This window comes from Ambystoma mexicanum, chromosome 6q (genome assembly GCF_040938575.1).
Source record: "Ambystoma mexicanum isolate Mex_15411 chromosome 6q, UKY_AmexF1_1, whole genome shotgun sequence".
NCBI lineage: Eukaryota > Metazoa > Chordata > Amphibia > Caudata > Ambystomatidae > Ambystoma > Ambystoma mexicanum.
Genome location: NC_090937.1, coordinates 1,343,639,306 through 1,343,662,727, shown reverse-complemented (window position 1 = coordinate 1,343,662,727; position 23,422 = coordinate 1,343,639,306).

Here is a 23,422-nt window from a genome sequence, read left to right as displayed (position 1 = left end):
GCAAGACAGCACGGGGCAACACAGGTTCGGTCCCCGGGTCTGCCCTTAGAAACTCTGGGTATTAAGTGCTTTATAAATAACTTGTCATATTATATTATTTTAAGGCAGACGTTGGAGGCGTGTGCAGCGATTTGCAGTCCAATCATTTTCTTGAGACGTTACAGAACCCTACTTAGTAAATCCTGTTGGAAATATCTTGGAGCCAACCGGCATCTTGTCCCAAGGGAGGAAATACGATTTTTCCTAAGAGAGCCTGTGTCCAGGATGCGGGTTTTTGCGACACTTGTCTCCAATTAGAACCCGTTTTTGTTCTTTTCTATCAACCAGAAGATCATATGTTACAGACACTCTGCAATGCCATCCGTTTACTGACAGACTCTGCAACCATAGGCGCATCTGCCTTTTAACTCGGTTTATGCGAAACTGCAGGAACCAGATTCTCTAACATTTGCAGTGGTGATAGCAATGCACTGGGCACCAGTTTCGCTGCATAGGCATAGAGAATGCTACATACAGGCTTTTCCCAATCCATATCATTTGAACATTGAAAAGGGCGCCAATTAACCAGACTTTTAATTTTTAGCTACGTTTGCTGTGTAAATAAAAATTTGTATAACACGTCTTTCTTTATGTTACTCAGAAAACCTAATAGAACAAAGTCTGCTTCGGTTTTGTCCCGGTGAAAGCATTTTTACATCATGTGGTATGGAGGCAAAACCTATCGGCCCCATACCCTATTGTGCAAGCAGCATAAGTGGCACTAATACATGACGGGTAATAAGTCACGTGGTGGTGGAGTGCAAAGATCTGTGTCAGAGGACACAAACACAGGTTGAACAATAGCGAGGACTAGGGGGGGCGCGGAGACAGCCCACACGTGATCATGTCAGACGGTATGATGAAGCAATAAGTTTATGAGAGTAGGGGTACTGTTAGGTCTCCCTCGTATATCGCTTGTAGAACAATCCTACTACTATTATACAGTATCCTAGGTATGTATGCTTGGCAGCTATTATTTCGATTGTAAAAAGGAAACACTGTTCTTATGCATGTCCGTGACGGTATCGCTATAAAATATCCCCACCAAAAATATTGCCGTACATATGACCGTTTGTCTCGCCATAGGCGCTATTTTTGGGGGGATAATTTGTGGGAGCGGGGGTTTCGGGGGTGTACCCCGCACATTTTAAAATAATGTGTGGGTTGCAGGGGTGTCCCCCGCAGGGTCCATGGGTCAATAGTGCCGCAAAAATATGGTGATATTTTTGTATCGCAATATTTTTGCGGGGTGTTACCGTCCGTGACACCAATCCCTGGAGTATTTGCTAGACCAAACTTATTTTCTCCGCATGCTGGTTAATGAGTGCAGCGTCGACTTAGAGGCATACTGTCCTTACAATAACAATGACCAATAAACATATACACAGGTAAAGGTTGGTAAGTAATTGAGTTATATCACCATGGCCAAAACAGAAGGCAGAATTACCTTACCCCACTTTTCTAATTGCAAGCTCATCTTCCTTGCAACACATGTCACCATTTTGTCTTAGCAGTTGAGAAGCTCTTATTTAGCAGCTGTGACTGAAGCTTGATATTGTAGTGTTTATATTATTGGTAGTATGCTGTGGGTGACGAGCCAAATACTTGTTTCACTTCATGCAAAGTCTAAATTGTCTCTCCATGTGTGACATCAGCAGTGCGACTGGTTTACTAAACTGTGCTTGCCTAGCTATCTGGCACCCAGCGACAACATTATTTAGGTGCATGCGGGAACGTAAATGGAGAGGGACTAGATCTGATCCGAAGATACCCTGGAGCATTCTATAAGAACAACCATTGGCAAGGCCAACTGTTTGGGCTTTTGTGTATGCATGGGAAAGGCACTTGCCAGGCACTGCCATATTGGTATTAACTGGCCATTGGTGGGAGCAGGTGGAAATGGTTCGAGCACCCAGGCATCTAATACCAGTGTCTAGAAAATGCCTAATACCTATGCACAAGCCAAAACCTTTGGCTTTGGCTATGCTTGCGATTAACAGGACTTCAGTGAAGGACACAAATAGTGCTTATAAATCGTGGAGGGGAGGGCTGAAGGCAGACAGTTTAAGATATTTGATTACACCAGTTGCGTGTTTACAGCTCCAATTAGTCGTTAACTCTCAGAAGACTGCTTTAAGAAATCACTGGCAGGCACTTTGAATGAGCACAAAAAGGGGCCCATTAGGAGGTGTTTTGTGCTCCGAGGCGGTAGGAACTGGGTCAGCATGGCCATAGGGATTAGCATGGCCATGGGCAGTCAATGGGTGGGCGAATAGCCAAGCATCTTATGTAAGCTGTGTGTCCCTCCTCCTATACCATGTCTCCTTATTTCTAATCAAATGCAATAGTTTCAGTTTAAAGATACCGCAAGCTCCACCTAATAGCCCAAAGTAAAAATATATGTATATAGCAAAGAATGGATTCTACAAGCAACACATACTTTCATTTGGGTTCATGGTTCCCGGGAGACTTAACAAATGTTACTAGCTGGTAGGTAGCTTAGGATGCTGTTAACTGCATAGAAGTGCAGCTAGGAATTGCGGTTGTGTGCCTCTTCCCTCTGGTAATGCACATACAAATATGGGGATGTGCGCCCTTCTCTTGTGCAATTGCAGCAAAACGTTGTCAAATGTGCCTATTCCACATTAGTTAACAATTAATTATGTTGTGCTTGTGCCCTTCTGTCTGTCACAACTATCACTGACTGTCACCTCTGAGGAAGCGATACACTGGCCTGTAGTGCGGTGTCTTGCGTTGGTAAGACGCTAAGGGGAATCCCCCACGCTGTAAGGCCTCTTGAATGGAAACAAGGGCCGTGCAGGGTCGGGGAAACCCTCCACAGTAGGGAAAAAAACGGTTGTAGGCAGATCCTGGAGATGTCGAGGGATCTGTTGAAGGTGTAGTTTGCTGCATTCCAGAAGCAGCTTCTTATCCAAGTGATGGGGAAGAAGGGAATCACAAGGTGATGAGGCAGAAGCACCCACAGTAGGCAAGGAGTGCGTTGGGTAGGCAGATCAAATTCCGGAATGGCGACGAGCGCGCTCGGCTACCGAAGTCAAGGAGGATGTTGCGAGAGGCACGGAGTAGCACGGTGTGCCAGGTGCAGTGAAAGCAAATGTGGAAATTAGGAAATGGTCAGACCAAAGCATAGGCAGCAGCTCAAATACCTGGAGACCAGGAATATTAGAAAAGATTAAGTCCAGTTGATTGCCCCCAACGTGAGTGGGATCATGCTTACAGAGGGAAAAACCAGATTCAGCCAAGGAGGCAACAAGACTATGTGCGTGGGAATCAGAGGGCGGCTGTAGATGGAGATTAAAATTGCCCAATAGCACTAGGTTGGAATAAGTCATGGTAAGATCTGCAATAATTTGCCTGGAAGGGGTGAAGAATGCCATTAACCTCAAAATAGGTAGAAAGCTGAGGAATGACAATTTATTCCAACAATTTGGACTGAGCCGGAAGAAGCGATATTGGACGGCAGTTTTCTGCTACCTCAGAATCTAAGTGGGTTTCTTAAGCAGCCAGGAGACAACTGCATGCTTAAGAGAAGGGGCAATAAATCAGTACTGCATGAGAATTGAAGCACCTCAGTAAGTTAAGTGACCAGATTCAATGAAGTGTCCTGCAGGATATGCTGAGGAATAGGATCCATGGGTGAAGCAAATTTGAGTTTCAGGAGCACATCTGTGACCAAGCTTTCTGAAATGGTAGCAAACGTGAACATACTAAAGCATTTAGTAGTCGGGCAGTTCAGAGGATTAGTGATGTTAGAATTGATGCTTCTCTCGGCACAAATGTTTTCTCTAATTGTGCACATTTTATTTTGAAAGAAGGAAACTATGAGATCACAGTGAGATTGAGAGCGAGAGGCCACAAAGGGAGATCGAACAGGAGTAGTGAGCTCCTTAGCAACTACAAAGAGCTCCATAGAGGAGCATGAGGCATTGAGGATCCGGTCAGCAAACTGCTGAGATTTAGCTGTTTTAATGGCCTCTTGATAATATGATATGATAATAGCTCCTTGCATGTGTGTATGCCAGTTTAGATTCAGAATTAGGTAATAAACGCCATTTACACTCCATGCAACAGCATTTCTGTTTCAATGACCGCAGTACTGGGGAGTACCACGGAGCAGAGGGGATGCTGTGCGTGGGGCAAAGCTGAAGTGGGGCTATTACATCTGCTGAGTCTTTAAGAGCTGCAACCAAAGCATTACAGATATTCAGGCCATTAATTCTAAGATGATGAATAGAATCAATAACGGCACAGGAGATCGTATAAATAGAAATATGAGACCAACGCCGTTGGAGTTAAAGCAGGGGAGGGGGCTTGACTTCAGGGTAGGAATGAGACAGAGTAATAGGAATTAGGAAATGGTCAGACCAAAGCATAGGCAGCGGCTCAAATACCTGGCGACCATAAATATTAGAAAAGATTAAGTACATTTGATTGCCCCCAACGTGAGTGGGGTCATGGTTACAGAGGGAAAACCAGAATCAGACAAGGAGGCAACAAGACTATATGCTTCAGTGGGCGGCTGTAAATGGAGATTAAAATTGCCCAGTAGCAAGTTGGAATAAGTCATGGTAAGATCTGCAATAATTTGCGCAAAATCCACCACAAACTGGCAGGATACATATCCCGAAGGCTGGTACACAACAAGGAGGTAGTGCATTCTGGAGATACTTGTAGCTTAGTGAGAAGTAGTTCACAAGGAAGATCATGTACGAAAGGAAGAGCTTGGCAGTTGCAAAGTTTTGCCACTATTAGCGCAATGAAAACCCCCAGACTTGGGCAGAGGACGATCACGTTGCACTGTGTCATAATTTCCTGGCATAATCTGCACAATGTTAGGGCCAGAATATTCATTAAATCAAGTTTCGATGATACAAAACAGATTGGGTGCGTGAGTGTCTAAGATATATTTGAGGTCATCCCGATGAGCACCCACAAGATGGTTTTAGCCGGCAAGATGCGAGTCGCGCTTGAGCTGGGGGAATGAGACGGGCTGGCAGCCCGACGAGTGAAAGGGTAGAGCAGAGTAGAGGGACGCAATATCTGGTACTGGAGATAAAATGACGGGAATGAGTATAAAAGAGAACGAAACTGAGTAAGGTAAAAAGGAACAAGGAACAGAGAGCACGCTTGTAGGAGAAAATAGGCTGCAGCTGGAATCACAGATTGAGTGCTGGAAACAAACAGTGTTGCCAGGTCAGAAGAAATAAAATAAGTTAAAAGCCCATTGAAAACAAGCCCAAAACAAGCTGACTCACAACAAATGAGCTGTAAAACATGCGTGCCCCTAAAACGCTGTCAATAGGTCTCAAAAGTTGCCATGCTAATCACCCACACAGTTCCTGCCCCTCCATGCCCAAAACAGCTTCCCATGGGAACTCTTTGAGCTCTCTTTAATCACGCCTCTGTAAGTGATTTCAATCCGGCACTCCACCTAAGTCAATGCCTAGCGTGTCATGCACAGCTGGAACCCTTAAATATAAATTTGATCTATAAGTTCTTTTATTTCTGAATGATGTACCCTTATATCACGCCCCTCTCTTTGATTCACCCCCGGTCTCACTGAACCAGGAAGCAGGCTGTTTTGCAAAGTTAAAAGATGTATTTTATGGATTTGCACAATATATATAGATCACACTATGTAATATTTATACAATGATCACCAATGGGGTGGTATTACAATCAACAATCTCTTTACTTTAATCAGAAGGAGTATGGATAGGAAAAATAATGCAGCATAGAATATACCTATATGTGGGTTCAGTCAAATGCAATGTCACTCTTTCACCCTGCACACTACACAACCCCCCCAATATGTAAGATAAAGAGATGGAAGGAGAGAAAACAGGAAAACACACTCAACAAATACAGTTTCAATCCCAATTTCCCCCAGCAAACTCAGAGAAAACAGGAATGATTACAACTTGTCAAAATGCTTTTGAATGTGGCTTTAAATAAATGGTTAAAAACACAGAAAAATTGATTTAATTCACTAAATTGGATTCAAACTAGTGGGAGCCACTTTGTATAGTATCAGATAAACACTAGCAATGACTATTGAGTCACTAGCAGATTGAACACTTAATTCTGAGGTCGGATGCAAAGAACAGCTGTTTTAGATGTGATGAAATTGAACCAAACTAAAAATTTGCGGCAACCTTTTCCATGTGCGGGAAGCGCGATTGCGGAATAACTGAAAAGAGTTGGGATGCGGTTTTGGATTCGTTGGAAAGCTGTGGATGCTAGCTTCAAATTGACACTTACATTTTGTTTTTAGGATACACAGTAGGGATGTTATGAAGGTTTTTAATAGAGGTCGGTTTTTCTCAGAAAGAGTCAACATTTTCAAATGAAAAATGCGCTTTTGAACATTACAAACAATATTTTCTTTACAGTAGGGAGTCTATGAGGCCACAAGCTACACAACAGCACAGCCACCAATCCAGCGACGCCTCTGGATGGTTTCTACCTGCCGATATGCTTGACTTTCTTCAGCAAATATATTAGCGCAAAGATGATTTTAACACTACTATTATCAAAGGACTATAGGGATGAGAGAAGGATTCAGGAAAACAAGAGCTTTTCTACAATGCAGTTCTGGATATAATAAAAGGGTTTGGATAGGATTACTTATGGATAAGATACTTGCTATGGACAATTCTATGCTATAGATACTCACTACTCCTGTTTGGAATGGGCCCATCAGGGATCTGGACAAAGATATCTGGACTGGAATTCTGCTAGCCCACCAGACGGAATTCAGGGCGCTCAGGTTCTGCACTCAGCACGGCACTCTGGACACTGCACGGCACTCTGGGCTGGATCTGACAGGTTGGTTCTGGGTTGTAGCTATCTGGTTACAGCTCTGCTCTACTGGTTGGGATCTCTGGATTCTAGCAAGAAAGCAGAAACAGCACAGCCAAGCTGTTCTTTTTGCTGTCCCCTTGGAGGTCTGGGGTAAAATCTGGTTTCAAGATTTCAAAAGGCTAAGCTGAGAAGGGTTCAGCTTTGGAAGTGGGCCTCTCTGCTTTCAAAGTTCTGGAGTCTTAGATATGGATTTCTCTTGCAAAGTGCTCCGCCAGCAATCAGTTGTTGGGTGAATGTGTGTGTCTTTCTAGGTCCCAAGATGTCTCTATGTATGTATTTCCCAAAGGGGTGTGCCAGTGGAATTATACTAGGCACACCCTCTAGGAACCCTATTGGTTAGGGTCTGTCCTCTCCCCTGATTTGAGGAGAAAATCTGGTGTCATGATGATGCTGTATTTTACAAACTAGGGAGAACCTCCCCTTTGTTTCTCCACAGTAAATATATTTTTCATATAAAGAATATTTACAATATTACCAACTTGCTAGCAATAACATTTACATCACAGATTTAGTGGAGCAAGTATTCCTCTGAGTCCCATCTCAGTGAGAGCTTTGGTTCAGATTTGACAGTTTTTTGCGCTTTTGGTCGGGTACCCAATGTCAGAGTTGTCCACATTTTTATACATATATGCACCTGGGCATAATCCTGTGAAGTTTCATATTTCTAGCATCATCAGAATTGCTACAAAATCACAATTTCTGTAGTCATGTCTCTGAACATAGCACAGAGTTCTGAGTAGTTTCAAAATGTGACCAGAATTTTCATGTTAACAAAACTATATTTTACAGATTTTTACAATTTTGCACAGTTCTCTGTCAATCTTTTTCAAAGAGATGCTTTCTTGTGGTTTAAGGATACACATATCTGTCTGTCCCGCCCACAAAGTTTTGATGGGCTAAGAGCAATCCAGGCCTCTCTTCCTGCTGGCAGTAGTTCTTGTTGACACTTGAATGTGCATACCCTTTCAATCCAGGAAGTCTATTGTTTCTCCCTAGAGCAACAGAGCAAAATCTCCTCCCTCTTCATTAACATCCGACTGAGAGTTCCTGGGGGAGAGAGCAAAAGGAAGGTACCTTTTGTTTGGGGCACGCTGTGGAATTTACCTTTGAAGTTCTGTGGCTGGCATCAGTGGTTACTTTAACACACTTTGTTTAAAATTGTCTTTGCTAAAATAAACTTTACATTTTCAAAAATAGACACACAGATCTCTAATTCCAGTCTTTTTACAACATAGAGATTGAATAGTGGCAACCTATATTGCTTTTGATGGCAAGTCACTTCTTTTCCACAATTTGATTTTAATGCACAAGTTTAAACTGACAGTGGAATTAAATGACAGCTTCGATACAGGCATCCAGCGATACTGCGCCCATATCTGACAGATTTTGCTAGGCAAGCACCTTCTTTTAATGTGGATATTCTATGATGAATTCTGCTTCTCCTGACATTGTGTTCTTATTGGGATTCCTTAAATAAGGTGATAGTTAACACCCAGCAAGGATGTTGGATCTTTTCTGATGTTTGGGAGCCATTATTTTGCAGTTTCAACAGCCAAGTAAAAACATATTTTAGAGCACTTTTGGGTTTCCTTGCAATGAAGCACTGCCTTTTCAGGTAGCTCCATTTCACTCTGTGGGCAGCCCAATGACAGGTTTTGGCAGTGTGGTCTCTTGTTCTACCGCTGACCCAGGCAAAGTTGATTGGCAGCCAACATTTCCCGGTTCACAGTGCACTTCTCAGCGGTTTTAGCGCGCACAGGGCTTTTTGCTGCCATTTTGTTGGTTCTTGTGAAAGCAGCACACTGATGTCGCAGGGCAGAGACTAGTGGGTCAATACATCCCCCACCTTAACATCAAACTTTGCACTCGAAGTGCATGTCTTTTTTTTTTCAAAGCTTAATTTGAGTTGTAAATTCTCCTGGTTTAATAAAAATGTCTTATCCTGGTCTGCCTTCAGCAATCAAGTTATAAGCACTGTTTTTGGCTTTTGTAAACATATTAGGCATTTGCTCGGCACTGCTATTAGATGGCCAGGTTCACAAACCATTTTGCACCTGCCACTGTTCATACCGCTACAGCAGTGCCTTGCAAGGGCGTTTCCCATGCCTACAAAAAAGGACAAATTATTGGCATTGCCAATGCTTGTTTCCATCATGACTAAACTTTAGGTGTTGCCTTAATTGCCCTGCAGTACAGTGAAAGCCGTAGAAAAATCTCAATGCGAGTTGCACCCAGAGTAAGCAATGTGCAAAATGCTTCTTCTGGGAGGTACACGCAGCATTTGCAAAGTTAATAAATATCAGCATGCAGAGTAGATAGCTGAAGAAACAAGAAAGAGTCTTTGTGCGAGGAGCGCACAGCAAGCGAACGTCAATGCAACTTAGAACGAGTAATGCGAGAAGCGCAATGTCCTTCACTGGTGTTAGCCGGCAAGATGCGAGGAGAATTTGAGCTGGGAGAATGAGAGCGGCTGGCAGCCCAACAAGTTAAAGAATAGAGCAGAGTACTGGGACCCGATATCTGGTACCTAAGAGAGAAAGACATGAATGAGTATAAAGGAGAAGGGAACAGAGTAAGGTGAAAATGAACAAGGAACACAGAGCGTGTTAGCAGGAGAAAAGGGGCTGCAGCTGGGATTGCGGAGCACGTGCTGCAAGCAGTGTTGCCAGATCAGAAGGAAAAAATAAGCTGAATGCGCATTCAAAACAATCCCAAAACAAGCTTATGCCCAACCAAATAAGCTGAGAAAACAAACACACCGCTAAAACACTGTGAATAGGTCTCAAATGTTGCATGCTAATCACCCAGCCAGTTCCTGCCCCTCCATGCCCAAAATAGCTTCTCAAGGGAACTCTTTGAGCTCTCTTTATTCATGCCTTAACATCAAACTTTACCCTCGAAATGCGTGCCTTTCTTTTTTCAAAGCTTAATTTGAGCTGTAAATGCTACTGGTGTAATAAAAATGTCTTAACCTGGTCTGCCTTCATCCAATTGAGTCATAAGTACTGTGCGGAGCCCTTCAGTGAATGCCTGTTAAAAAAAGCAGTGGCAAAGCCAACAGTTTTTGGCTTGTGTATACGTTTTAGGCATTTGCTCGGCACCACTATTAGATACCCAGGTTCTCACACCATTTTGCACCTGCCACCGTTCATACCACTAAAGCAGTGCCTGGCAAGGGCTTTTCCCATGCCTACAAAAATGCTCAAACTATTGGCATTGCCAATGCTTGTTTCCATCATGACTAAACTTTTAAAGTGTTGCCTTGAATGCCCTGTAAGTATTGACCTCTTTGCTAGGTAATGAGTCTTCAAAGGGTCGTTCATACTGAAAAAGCCTATCAGTGCAAAATGCCTCCACACACAGGAAAGAGTACTTGCAGGTAGTTAAGGGCTGCAGACAGCCACCTCCAGGACACTGCGTGTGGCTTCACATTAGAAAGACAATCAGCCCGAGCCACACAGTGTGTGCTTAACTGGATATGGGAAGCTGGGATTTTCACATTTTATATGCATTTGCTTTTTCTTTTTTGTTAATGGAGCCAAGCCGGACAGAGACTGGTAGACTAGCAGAACAATAAGTGTAAAATTAGGGGAAAACAGACAAAAACCACATTAAGTGACCTAAAAATATTATAAGCGACTTTGGGCAAAAACAAGTCCAAAGTCACTTATAATAAGCGGACATGGCAACACTGGCTGAAAATACCAGCAATACCTTTCGATGGGTCTGAGGAGAGGACTGAGGGGCATCACGTCCAAGAAACTCTGGAGAAGTGTTGCGATGCCAGGAGCTGCCTGTGTCAGTTCCTAATATAGGAAACACTGGTGAGATGGACAAGGTTGTGATGACACTAGACCTGAAATTCATGTTTATCATAGTGTCACAATGTGGCAGCCATCTTGGAAGAGTTATTCTTCCCGGGAAAAGGTTGGAACAACTTGTCTTCCTTTGTCTCCATTTATCCCAGAGCTTCCGGGAATGAAAGTTCCTGACAGTATGGCCCTCTTGTGCATGGTATGGGCCTGGTTTTCAAGGATGACTGTGGTGGTAACATTTTAGTAAATCAGGTTTGATCAGTTGGTCCATACCCTTTCCAGTCCAGGAGGTACTTTCCATACCCTTTCCAGTCCAGGAGGTACTGTAATCTGCCTCAGAAATATCAGGAATCACAGATACCCGCCACCTCAAATTCAGGCCCATCCGCTGTATCAATTGGGGGAGGATTGTTTTGTGGTTGTCTGTTGAAACAGTCTTGGATGTGCAGTTTGAGTTGGGAGATGTAGAAGACCGGATGAATCCTTGACCATGAAGGTGGTAGGGCAAGTCGATATGCTACTGCTTGACCAATGCCTGGATTTGAAAGGGTCCATAGAAATGCGGAGAAAGCTTGGAGGGCACCAGCCATTGGGAATAAAACGAGAAGCTAGCCAGACATTGTCTCCTACAAGGAGAGACGGTCCTTTTTTTTTTTTTAGATCAGCATATTTCTTCACGTGTGCACGCATAGCGTGAAGAGCGGTTAAGGCCTTGGTAGGTCCTCCTTGGATGTCGGTCATTAAAGCTCCAACTGCACAGATTTGATTGTGGTTGTAGGGATTTCAGATGTGTAAAAGCCATAAGAGCAATGAAATGGACTAGTTCCAATCGCCATATTGTTGTAGGCATATTCTATTCTGTTGTATGTCAAAGGTAGTAGTTGGTTCCATTTGTTTTGTGCAGCTGAAACAAAACATCTTATATACTGCTCCAAAGTCTGGCTAAGACGCTCTGTCTGGCCGTTCATCTAGGGGTGGAAGCCTGAGGACAGGGCCTGCTGGATACCCAATATATGACATACTTCCTTCCAGAATCTTGAGGTGTATTGAGGCCCACTATCTGATCGGATTTTATCCGGTAAACCATGTAGCAAAAATATGTTTCTTAAGAAATGTATGGCCATTTGTAAGACTGAAGGCTGCTGAGGAAGAGTTAAGAAATTTGCCATTTTGGTCATAGTGTCAATAATAACCATGATGGTTGTTTGGCCTGAAGACACAGGTAGATCCACAATGAAATCTGTTGAAATGTACTGCCAGAGACGGTGGGTAATGGAGGTTGAACGAAGTATCCTGATGGCCTTTGTTGAGGAGTCTTTGTAAGCAAACAGTACATGCTGCTATTTAGTCCTGTGTGTCTTGGTTCACTGTGGGCCACCAGAAATGACATCTAATGGCTTCCAGAGTGACTCGTTTTTCTCAATGGCTTGCTATGAATGAGTTGTGACCTATTCGGAGTGTCTACTTTCTCAAGGTGAGAGTCGGAACAAGCACTTGATGTCCATAGAAAAGTTGATGGTCCTCAGTCTTGTGTCAGTAGTTCTGTATCATTTATTGTAATTTAGGTTTTAGGATTCGGGTTTCCTGAGTGAGCATCTGTATGAAGTCTGTCACATAGAATACGAAAGTTGCTTCGGGAAACAATTTCTCTAATTGAAAGGAGTCTGACTTGTCTCTGTGAGTTCAGTAGAGTACATCTGGCAGAAGATTTTCCTACCCTGTAAAAAGGTAAAAAGCAATCTGTAAGAGGAGAAGGAATACACCCACCTGTTGTGTCTACTGTTTTGTGTCTCAGTGGTCTGTAGTACCTGGAGATTGCAGTGATCAGTGTGTACGGTGACTGGGAATGGGGATCCCAAAAGTAGGTGCCATCACTCTTTGCATGCCCTCTTTATGGCCAGTAGTTCCTTTTCTAGGACCGTGCAATTCAACTCAGAAGAAGACAAGGTTTTGGATAGTTAAGAGATGGGATATTCTCCCTAAAAGCATCTTGCTGTTTGAGTACTGCTCCGATAGCTGAGTAAGAGGCATCTGTCTCTAGGAAAAAAGGTTGGTTCTGGTCTGATAGGTGTACAATCAGAGCTGTGGTAAAGGCTTCCTTGAGTGTCTGAGCCTCTCTGTCCCAGATTAATCTTTTCCCTTTTTGGAGTAGGGCAGTTATGGGTAGAATACAATCCAAGAAGTTGGAAATTAATTTCCTTATAGAAATATGTGAAGCCTAGGAAGAGTTGAATGCCCCTCACTGAGAGGGGTTGTTGCCAGTCGAAGACGGCCTGTACTTAGGCAGAATCCATCATGGTACCCTGGGCCAAGAGGATGTAGCCTAAATACGGATTTTGGGTCTGATGAAATATTACTTGTTCAATTTGGCATATAAATGATTTTTACGTGAGCGGACCAAGACTTCCTGGATGTTTTGAATGTGTTCTGAGATTTTTTTTAGGACACTAAAATGCCATCTAGGTAGACAATTACAGAGTGTAGCATCAAGTCTGCAAAGACGTGGTCCATAAATATCTGACCATGGGGGCATTGGACAGACCGAAGGGCATTACCCGATACTCAAAATGTCCAAAGGGTGTTCTGAAGGTGGTCTTCCATTCGTCTCCTTGTCATACTGGAATAAGTTGGTAATGTCACCATGCCTACCCCCGGGGACCCAGACCAAGTCCAGCAACCCCGGAAACAGGCATCAAGTCATCCCAAAAAAGCCCAACAACCCCTGCTAGGGGCTATTTGGGTCCAGTCCTGGCACCCGAAGAGCAGCACACGCTTCGCGTTATTCTGCATCCAGCAGCGTAACGCTCACCGTGCCTGCAAGTCTGCATCCAGCCTTCTGCCACGCCCGCCTCGAGTATGGAGCTCCTAGAAAAAGGGAGAAAGAAGGAGAAATGTTAGCAATACCTTTGATTCTTACCTGAATTCCCAATCCATCGTGCCTTCGAGCTGGAAGAAAGAAGTTATTTTATGCGCGTCGCCTTGCCTGCTGCAGCGCCGCGCTGAACTCACCGGCCTTCGAGGCATCTTCACATTCCACCGCATCCTCCTGCATGTTCCCGCCGCACTCCGGCACCTAAGGAGAAGACAAGAACAGCAAGGTGAGCCAAGGGAATACACAGAGGAATATTAGTTATCCCCCCCATAGACTTACCTGATTTTACCACCGGTGGTACTATTCCTCTTCACGGGTCGGCGCAGCTTCCCTGCATCTTCGCCGAACCCCGGCCCCTAAGGGGAAACAAAAGGACAGCAAGGTGAAACAAAGGGACTAACAAGGGGAACCCTCCTCACCACAATAGACTTACCAGATTTTACTGCCGGAGGTATTATTCCCCGAGACTTCATACTTTCTCTCAGCGCCTAAAGAAGGGAGAAAGCAACAGGTTACATATTGACATTATTTTATCTAACTGTGTTGGAAAATACAAATCCTTACCTGAATACTACCGGTTGCCACGAGGAACTCTTCATTAGGGTCAAGCTGCAACCTGCAAGGAATCGGACAAGAGTGAAAGTCAGGCATTTGAACTCTTATGAACTTTACACTTACGGCGTCTTGCCGGGAATCTCTGAGTCAATATTGTTCTGGAACTCACCAATTCTTTCAAGCCAGTGAAGCAACTGGTTATCAACGCGCCCCTGCGCTCAATGCAGGATGGAGAGCTCATCTTTTCAAACCATCACGTGAGACTATATGAGGGAACATCAAAGGTGATCTGGGGGAGAACAGCAGGGGGTGGGGGGATTTACGCTCAACTCCACGGGTGGTTAATTTCCTTTCTCCATTTGCAGAAGAATATTCCTACGGGCCAAGCAAACAAAGCTAGGTGGGTCCAGTCCGTCATCTCAGCGCTACACGTCACATTGGTGGAGACCGCAGCTGTCCAGTTCCAATCGACGCCTCTGTGGGATCCAGTTGAGCGTAACAGAATGCGAAGCCTACCCACAAATTCCCACCCGGGCGTTATGGATACCTCAGAGACTGACCAATTGGCCCAATTACTAGGGGAACTGAGGGCTGAAGTGCATTCCGCCCGTCAAGAAACCAACGCTCTTAGGAGAGAACTGATTTTGTGAAAGGAGCGAACTGATGACCTTACTAGGCAACTATTGCAAAGCCAGGCTGGACAAGCACTGCTACCTGGTTCCGGGGGAAATCCAGCTCCTGGGTTATCGAGTAACCCTGTGCAAATAAACCTACCAGGAAATATTCCATTAGCTCCACCCGAACGCTTTGCCGGAGATCCCAAAAGGTTTGCCGTGTTTATGAACCAATGCCGCTTGCACTTTTTATGCAGACCTGGAGCCTTCCCAAATGATCGAGCCAAGGTAGCCTTCGTATTGTCATATCTCAGCGGCAGTGCAGCTGATTGGTCAATTCCACTAGTCACTCAGGATGACCCAATTCTTCGGGATTTTCAGGGCTTTCAAACGAGCATGGAAATACTATTTGCCCGGCACTCCCAAGGACAGGCCCTGGATAACAAACTTTTGTCCCTACGACAGGGTAACCAGGACCTTCTATCCTACATTGCAACCTTCAATAGGTTGATAGTGGAAATCGGATGGCCTGAGGTAAAACGAATCACGTTATTTCATCGAGGGCTTCGAGGAGAACTCAAGGATGTCTTGGCTCAAGTCGTGAACCCACCTCAAGACTGCGCCGAATATATAGACTTAGTGGTCCAGTTAGATCACAGACCTCAGAACATAAAGGCTGATCGAGCCAAGTTTGAGAATCAGGTGTTGGTCAAAACCCACGCTAACCACAAAGGAGCAAATGCTTCAGAACCCATGCAAATCGGAGGGGATAAAGGACCCTTAACCCAGAAGGAAAGAGAAAGGGGATGGCAAATGCAATTGTGCCTATATTGTGGAACTTCTGGGCATTTTCTACAGGATTGCCCTGTAAAACCACCCAAGAAGGTGGTAGGAGCTGCTGATAAAAGCCATCTGGAGTCAGACTCGGGAAACGTCCACGCCCGACAAGCGTGGAGGTCCGCTTGCCAAGCTTGAAGAAGGATACTCAGACCTCGCATTTCATCATACCAATGGTCCTCGTAGATCCAGGACAGCCATCGCGTATGCACGCAGTAAGGGCATACATTGATAGCGGGGCCATAGGAAACTATGTTGACTACGAATTACCTCTCGGCCTGTAACTCATTCCACCACAGAGATGACACTATTGGGGCAGGATGGACATCGAGAGACTATTGTGTTTGATCTAATCAAAGCCCCACATTTCCAAATAATACTGGGGATACCTTGGTTGGAAACACATAATCCTTGTATTGATTGGCGAGAGAAGAGAATAACCTTCCCGGATTGTGCACAAACCTGTTACCCAAAGAAAAGTTAGAACACAGGCCTGGCCACAGTAACCACAGCAGTCATGCAACTACCTCCAGAATACCAAGAATTCCAGGATGTCTTCCAAAAAGAACAGGCAAACACCTTAGCTCCCCACAGATCGTACAATTGTCAAATCGATCTCATACCCGGTGCACAACCCCCTTGTAGCAAGATCTATGCCCTTACGGAACCTGAGAACCTTCATCTACGACAATGCTTAGACCAGTACCTTGCCAATGGCTTTATTCGCCCATCCAAGTCCCCTGCATCTTCAGCTTTGTTCTTCGTGCCCAAAAAGGAAGGTAACCTCAGAACACGCATAGACTACCACGCAATGAACCAGATAACTGTTAAGAACCGATACCCATTGCCTCTGATCCCTGAACTACTAGACCAAGTGAAGGACGCTTGTATATACACTAAATTAGATCTCCGGGGGCATACCATCTGGTACGTGTAAAAGAAGGTGACGAATGGACGACTGCTTTCCGCACTAAGTATGGGTTATTCGAATACCAGCTGATGCCTTTCGGGTTGTGCAATGCACCAGCAGCCTTCCAATACTTCATGAACGATGTCCTTCGTGAACTCATTGACGTTTGTGTTGTCGTATATATGGATGATATTCTAGTATACTCCTGTTCAGAATCTGACCATGTGAAGCACGTCCGAGCAGTCCTTGAGAAATTGCACAAGCACAAACCATATGCAAAACTGGAAAAATGCATTTTTCATGCCACAAAAGTTGAATTCCTTGGGTTTATCCTGTACCCAAAGGGAGTCCGAATGGACTCACGAAAGGTGGACGCAATCCTTAAGTGGCCATCACCAAGTTCAGTTAAAGGAGTACAAAGCATGCTCGGCTTTGCCAATTCCTACCGCAGATTCATCCCGGATTTCTCACATGTTGTACATCCCATCACAGCACTCTTGCGAAAAAATAAACGCTTTATGTGGACTGAAGAAGCTGAAAATGCCTTCCAAGAGCTGAAAGTGAAATTCACGTCTGCACCTGGATTAAAGCACCCGCGCCCTGAACTTCCATACATAGTGGAAACTGATGCTTCCAGTCTAGCCATGGGAGCTGTCCTGTCTCAAAAGGACCCTGAAACTGGCCAGCTTCATCCAGTAGCATTTTGGTCCAGAAAGTTCTCGGCACCCAAGTTAAACTATGCGGTTACCAGCAAGGAGTTATTAGCTATTAAATCTGCCATCAAGGCTTGGCGGCACTATCTTCTCGGTGCCATTACTGTGATCACCGATCACCGGAAATTACAGTATTTAAAGACAGCCAAGGCCCAATCGTCACGTCAACTCCGATGGGCATTGTTCTTTGCCGAGTTCGATTTCGTGATAACCTATCGACCAGGTTGTAAGAATGGTAAGGCCTTGTCCCGCATAGGGATGGGTGAGGCAGAAGTGAACCCAGAACCAGTACCTTTAATTTCCGAACAAAGGATTCTTGGCATGACTACTCTACAGACACTAGAGGACATTCAGGTAAAGATCCAGCAACTCTTTGATCCTACAGCCCTGCAGGACTGGGTAAAGAAACGCGCGGACTACTCTGTTACCATTGATCTGCCTTATTACCAAGGGTGGCTATTTCTGCCACACAAGGAACTACAAGAGCTAGTCATTTCCCGTTATCATGATACCCTAATGGAGGGGCACCCAGGTATTGCAAAAACCGAAGCTAAAATTAAAAGACAATTCTGGTGGCCCACCTGGCGAAAGGATATTAAATCATTTGTGATGTCTTGTGGCATTTGCCCCAAAACAAAAGTCAAAAGAAAAAAACAGCTGGACTCTTACAACCTTAAGACATTCCGCCTACACCATGGCACACCTTATCGTTAGACTTTATTACTGATCTACCCCCATGCAATGGATTTAACACCATTCTAGTTATTGTGGATATTTTTTCCAGGATGGCCCACTTTATTCCTTTAAAGGGATTACCTTCAGCTTCAATCCTGGCCAAGGAATTCCTTGAAAACATTGTTCGCATACACGGATTTCCGTCCGTATTGGTCTCTGACCGGGGCAGTCAATTCATTTCACATTTTTGGAACAAATGCTGTCAATTGGCGCAAATCGATGTGAGGTTATCGACCAGTCACCACCCCCAGACCGATGGTCAAACGGAGATGACCAACCAGACTCTCGAACAATACCTGCGTTGTATGTTACATCAGAGTGAGAGTAATTGGAAGGACATTCTTTGGATCGCCAAATATGCATACAATAATTCAGTACACTCTGGAACTGGACAAAGCCCCTTTTATACCTTATATGGGCACCATCCTAGAACCTCAGACCTTGACTCACCCCAACACTTAGAAATGGCCGCAGTGGACCATCTGCACGCTACGATTACACAAGCCTTTAAGGAAGCAACTACACATTAAAACAGGCGAAAGAAAAATACAAGAAAGATGCTGATCGCCATAGAAGTGATGCTCCACAATACCAGATAGGGGACCAAGTATTGTGAGCCACAAAACATATACCTCTAAAGGGAACACAAACCTTTCACCCCAGATATTTGGGACTTTACTCTATTAAGGCAATTATCAACCCTGTGGCTGTCAAGTTGGACTTACCTGCTAATATGCGAATTCACCCCGTTTTTCATGTGTCACTTTTGAAGCCAGTGCAACCAGGGACAAGACTAACCAAGCCATCAGACCCCATCCTTGTAGACAGAGAACCCGAATTTGAACTTAAGAATATCCTGGATTCCAAGCTGATAAAGTCAAAACTTTTTTATTTAATCGACTGGAAAGGTTAGGGACCACAGGAAAGGTCATGGGAACCTAGTTCATGCACCCCGACTGGTGAAAAAATTCCACCGAAATTTCCCAGACAAACCGAAACCACAGGGAAGAACGACTTTAAGAGGGGCCTTGGGGGGGAGTGCTGTCACGATGCCTACCCCCGGGGGCCCAGACCAAGTCCAGCAACCCCAGAAGCAGGCATCAAGTCATCCCAAGCAAGCCCAACAACCCCTGCTAGGGGCTATTTGTAACGCTCACCTGATTCCCACGGAGGTGCAGGTCTGGCTTCGAGTGCTGATGCTTCTTCAATGGTGAAGCGCAGGACTCTGAAGATGGACAGGAAGGGCCCTCTACTCTGGCTTCTCCGGCTCGCAGGAATATTCCCCTGTGCGTGAAAAGGGAGTATTACCTACAGACTGAGTTATGCTCAAGCCTCCCACTCTCTTCCAACCCTCCACGATACCATTCCACGATTCCCCGTGAAGTCTCACCTTAGGGTCAGGAAGGATGAGCTCTCCATCCTGCTTCTGATGCAGGGGCGCGTTGAAACCCAGTTACTTCACTGGTTTGAGGATTGATGGGAGTTCAGGTAAGCTTGAATATTCAGGTAAGGCTCTGTAAAAGTTCTGTTGCAAGTTCAAAAGTCCAAGCTTAATAATAATGTTCATTGTCTTTTTGCAGCAAGCGCTAATGCTTATGTCTTTTTTCCCCTTGGGGGCCGGGGTTCGGAATGCCAGAGATATGGCGCCGACCCGAAGTGAAACGTGCAGTTCCTTTTCCAGTAAATGGAAGGTTAGTTCTGGATGAGCGCTCGGGAACTGTCTTTGCATACGCTCATTCAATGTCTTTGTCTTTTTTCCCCATAGGGGCCGGGGTCTGGAAAATGCCTGGAAGCGGCAAGACCCGAAATGAAATGGGAATGACCCAACAGGTAAGTCTTATTCCCTTCCTTCTCTCACCTCTTATTCTTGTCTTTTTCTCTAGGCTCTGGGAAGTGGCTGTGTATCCGGATGATCGCTGCTGAAGATGGAGGCACCCAGGAAAGGTGAGTGAAATGCAGCGCTGCAGCGATCGTAACGAAATGCTTTTAAAAATGATGTCTTCCTTTTCAGGATCGTCGGTGTGATGTCTCCATGGTGCAGATTTAGCTGGTAAGGTCTCTTGTCTCCCTTTGCAGGTGACCCAGGATGCTGACAGGCGTGGCTGAAGTCCAGATGCAGGAGCTGACACGGTGAGCGTCCAGCTGCGAGGAGCAGAACAACGCGAAGCGTGATTTGCTGATCGGGTGTGGTTTAAATAGCTTTGGAAGAAGTTCCAAGTGTGTATCCTTCCTCCGATCAGGTATGTATCCTTCCCCGACCACACCCGGGTGGAAAGTAGTCCCACAGGTAAAGTAGTTCCATTAAGGCCTCAAGAGGGCCTGGATGTGGCAGCATGGTCTGCATCAGGTAAGTGCACATTAAAACACTTGAACACATGTCTAGCTTTATGAGCCTGGCGCCTAAGGCGCCAGGACAGAGGTCCAACATGAGCCTGGCGCCTAAGGCGCCAGGACTGCGTCCAAAGGGCTCCAGCTTGGGCCCGCTGGCACTTCCCTGGGGGAAATGATGCCTGCCTCTGGGGTTGCTGGGTCGGACCTGGCTCCTTGGAGGTAGGCATCATGACAGTATTTGGGTCCAGTCCTGGCGCCTATCGCGCCAGGCTCATATGGAGAGTCAGTCCTGGCGCCATAGGCGCCAGGCTCATAGATTACAACTTACCTGATGCAGACCATGCTGCAAACTTACCTGATGCAGACCATGCTGCAAGAGCTCCAAGCCAAAAGAGGCTTGGAAGGGACTGCTTCACTTAGGGACTATTTTTTTACTCAGGCGGGACTAGGGAGGACTACTTACCTGAGACTACTTTGGAGGCTATTTAAACCACGCCCGAAGAGCAGCACACGCTTCACGTTATTCTGCATCCAGCAGCGTAACGCTCACTGTGCCTGCAAGTCTGCATCCAGCCTTCTGCCATGCCCGCCTCGAGTTTGGAGCTCCTAGAAAAAGGGAGAAAAAAGGAGAAAAGGTTAGAACAAGAGCAATACCTTTGATCCTTACCTGAATTCCCGATCCATCATGCCTTTCGAACTGGAAGAAAGAAGTTATTTTATGCGCGTCGCCTCGCCTGCTGCAGCGCCGCACTGACCTCACCGGCCTTCGCAGCATCTTCACATTCCACCGCATCCTCCTGCATGTTCCCAACGCACTCCGCACCTAAGGAGAAGACAAGAACAGCAAGGTGAGCCAAGGGAATACACAGAGGAATGTTAGTTACCCCCCCATAGACTTATCTGATTTTACCACCGGGGGTACTATACCTCTTCACGGGTCGGCGCAGCTTCTCTGCATCTTCGCTGAACCCTGGCCCCTAAGGGGAACCAAAAGGACAGCAAGGTGAAACAAAGGGACTAACAAGGGGAACCCTCCTCACCACAATAGACTTACCTGATTTTACCGCCGGAGGTATTATTCCCAGAGACTTCATACTTTCTCTCAGCGCCTGAATAAGGGAGAAAGCAACAGGTTACATATTGACATTATTTTATCTAACTGTGTTGGAAAATACAAATCCTTACCTGAATGCTACCGGTTGCCACAAGGAATTCTTCATTAGGGTCAAGCTGCAACCTGCAAGGAATCGGACAAGAGTGAAAGTCAGGCATTTGAACTCTTACGAACTTTATACTTACGGCGTCTTGCCGGGAATCTCAGAATCAATATTGTTCTGGAACTCACCAATTCCTTCGAGCCAGTGAAGCAACTGGTTATCAACGCGCCCCTGCGCTCAATGCAGGATGGAGAGCTCATCTTTTCAAACCATCAAGTGAGACTATAAGAGGGAACATCAAAGGTGATCTCTGGGGAGAACAGCGGTGGGTGGGGGGATTTACGCTCAACTCCATGGGTAATTCCCTTTCTCCATTTGCAGAAGAATATTCCTACGGGCCAAGCAAACGGAGATAGCTTGCCCAGTCCAGTCCGTCATCTCGGCCCTACGCATCACATTGGTGGAGACCGCAGCTGTCCAGTTCCGATCGACGCCTCTGTCGGAGCCAGGTGAGCGTAACAGGTAAGCACCCCTAAGATCCAACTTGGTAAATAAGGTGGAGCCTTTTACTGCTTCCAATATATCAGTTATCAAAGGCATTGGATACTTGTCTGGTACCATTATTTTGTTTGATCCCCTGTAATATATGAAGGATCGCTATTCTGTGGTGTCTTTTTTGGGGATGAAGAAGAGAGATGACTCCTCAGAGGATTTGGAATCCGCTATGAGTCCATGACGAAGGTTGGTCTGCAGATATTCTCAGCGTGCATCCTTTTCGGGACCTGACAGAGAATACATCAAAGCGAAAGGGAGAGGTTTGTTGGAAATCAGGTCAATACAGCAATCATCCCGTCTGTTATGTGGTAAGGCTTTATATAAACTGTCTTCGAAGACGTCCAGGAAAGCTGTGTTATTCTTTGGTAGGATTAAATCCACAGACAAGTCCTTGTCAGGTCTACAGGTGGGTTCAGGAGGAGAGTGGAATCCTTTCAAACTATGGGTCAGACAGTGACCAACACAATACTCTGACCCTAAGAAAAGGGAGCTAGCAGTCCAATTGATAAAAGGGTTTTGTAGGCGTAGCCATGGTAATCCTAGTATAACTGACAATGTTGACAATAGACTCAACATTGCCAGGGCCATTATTGCATCAGCAGGCCTTTGTGTTGATAATGGCGTTGTGACATGGAAGTTGTTGCCTAGGCATGTTATAAAGCTCCAAGTGTCTGAGAGCATATGAGCTGGTGCAATGAGATTTCATGATGAGCAAACAGTAAATTCTGCGGTGCATACTGAACTTGCATAGGGGCAGATTATAATACTTATACCTTCTTAAGGGTATATAGATGCTTACAATTTGATGCTTGTAGTCACATGCTACTCATGGAGCATTTCATGGTCTGATGCTGAATGTGGGCTTTGTGTACTCTTTCTCTACTGTGCCATGACACTCATGCAGTTGTGGGCATTTGACATGGCAACAGCTAGGGAGTGCCAGGTGTCTACGCTAGTGCAGGGAATGTCATCATTATTTTACTGCCTGTACATAGGCATTGGAGCAGGTTCTCGACTACACCGAAACTCTCTGAGATAAAATGGTGCATGGATTTGTCAGGTTATTGAAACTGTGTCAGGGAAGCATGATGCGGAGGAGACATATGTCACGACGACTGTGACTCCGTCTAGAGGTCACTGCCCTCGTTCAAAAACATGTCATGATTCTGATGCTGTAGGGAAATTATGTTAACTGGTGCAAGTAAGTCAAATTGAAATGTATTTATTTGATCTCTTTTTTTCTGAACATTTTGGTGGGGCGTTGGGAGAGAACAAACCACACACCAAATCAGGAAACTATTTCCCCTTTTTATTCTTTATCGTCTTCTTCCTAAATATGGGTGGTTCTCCCATAGCACCCTCCTTCTAATGCTCCCAACAACCCCTTTCCCTGTTTCACTGGTT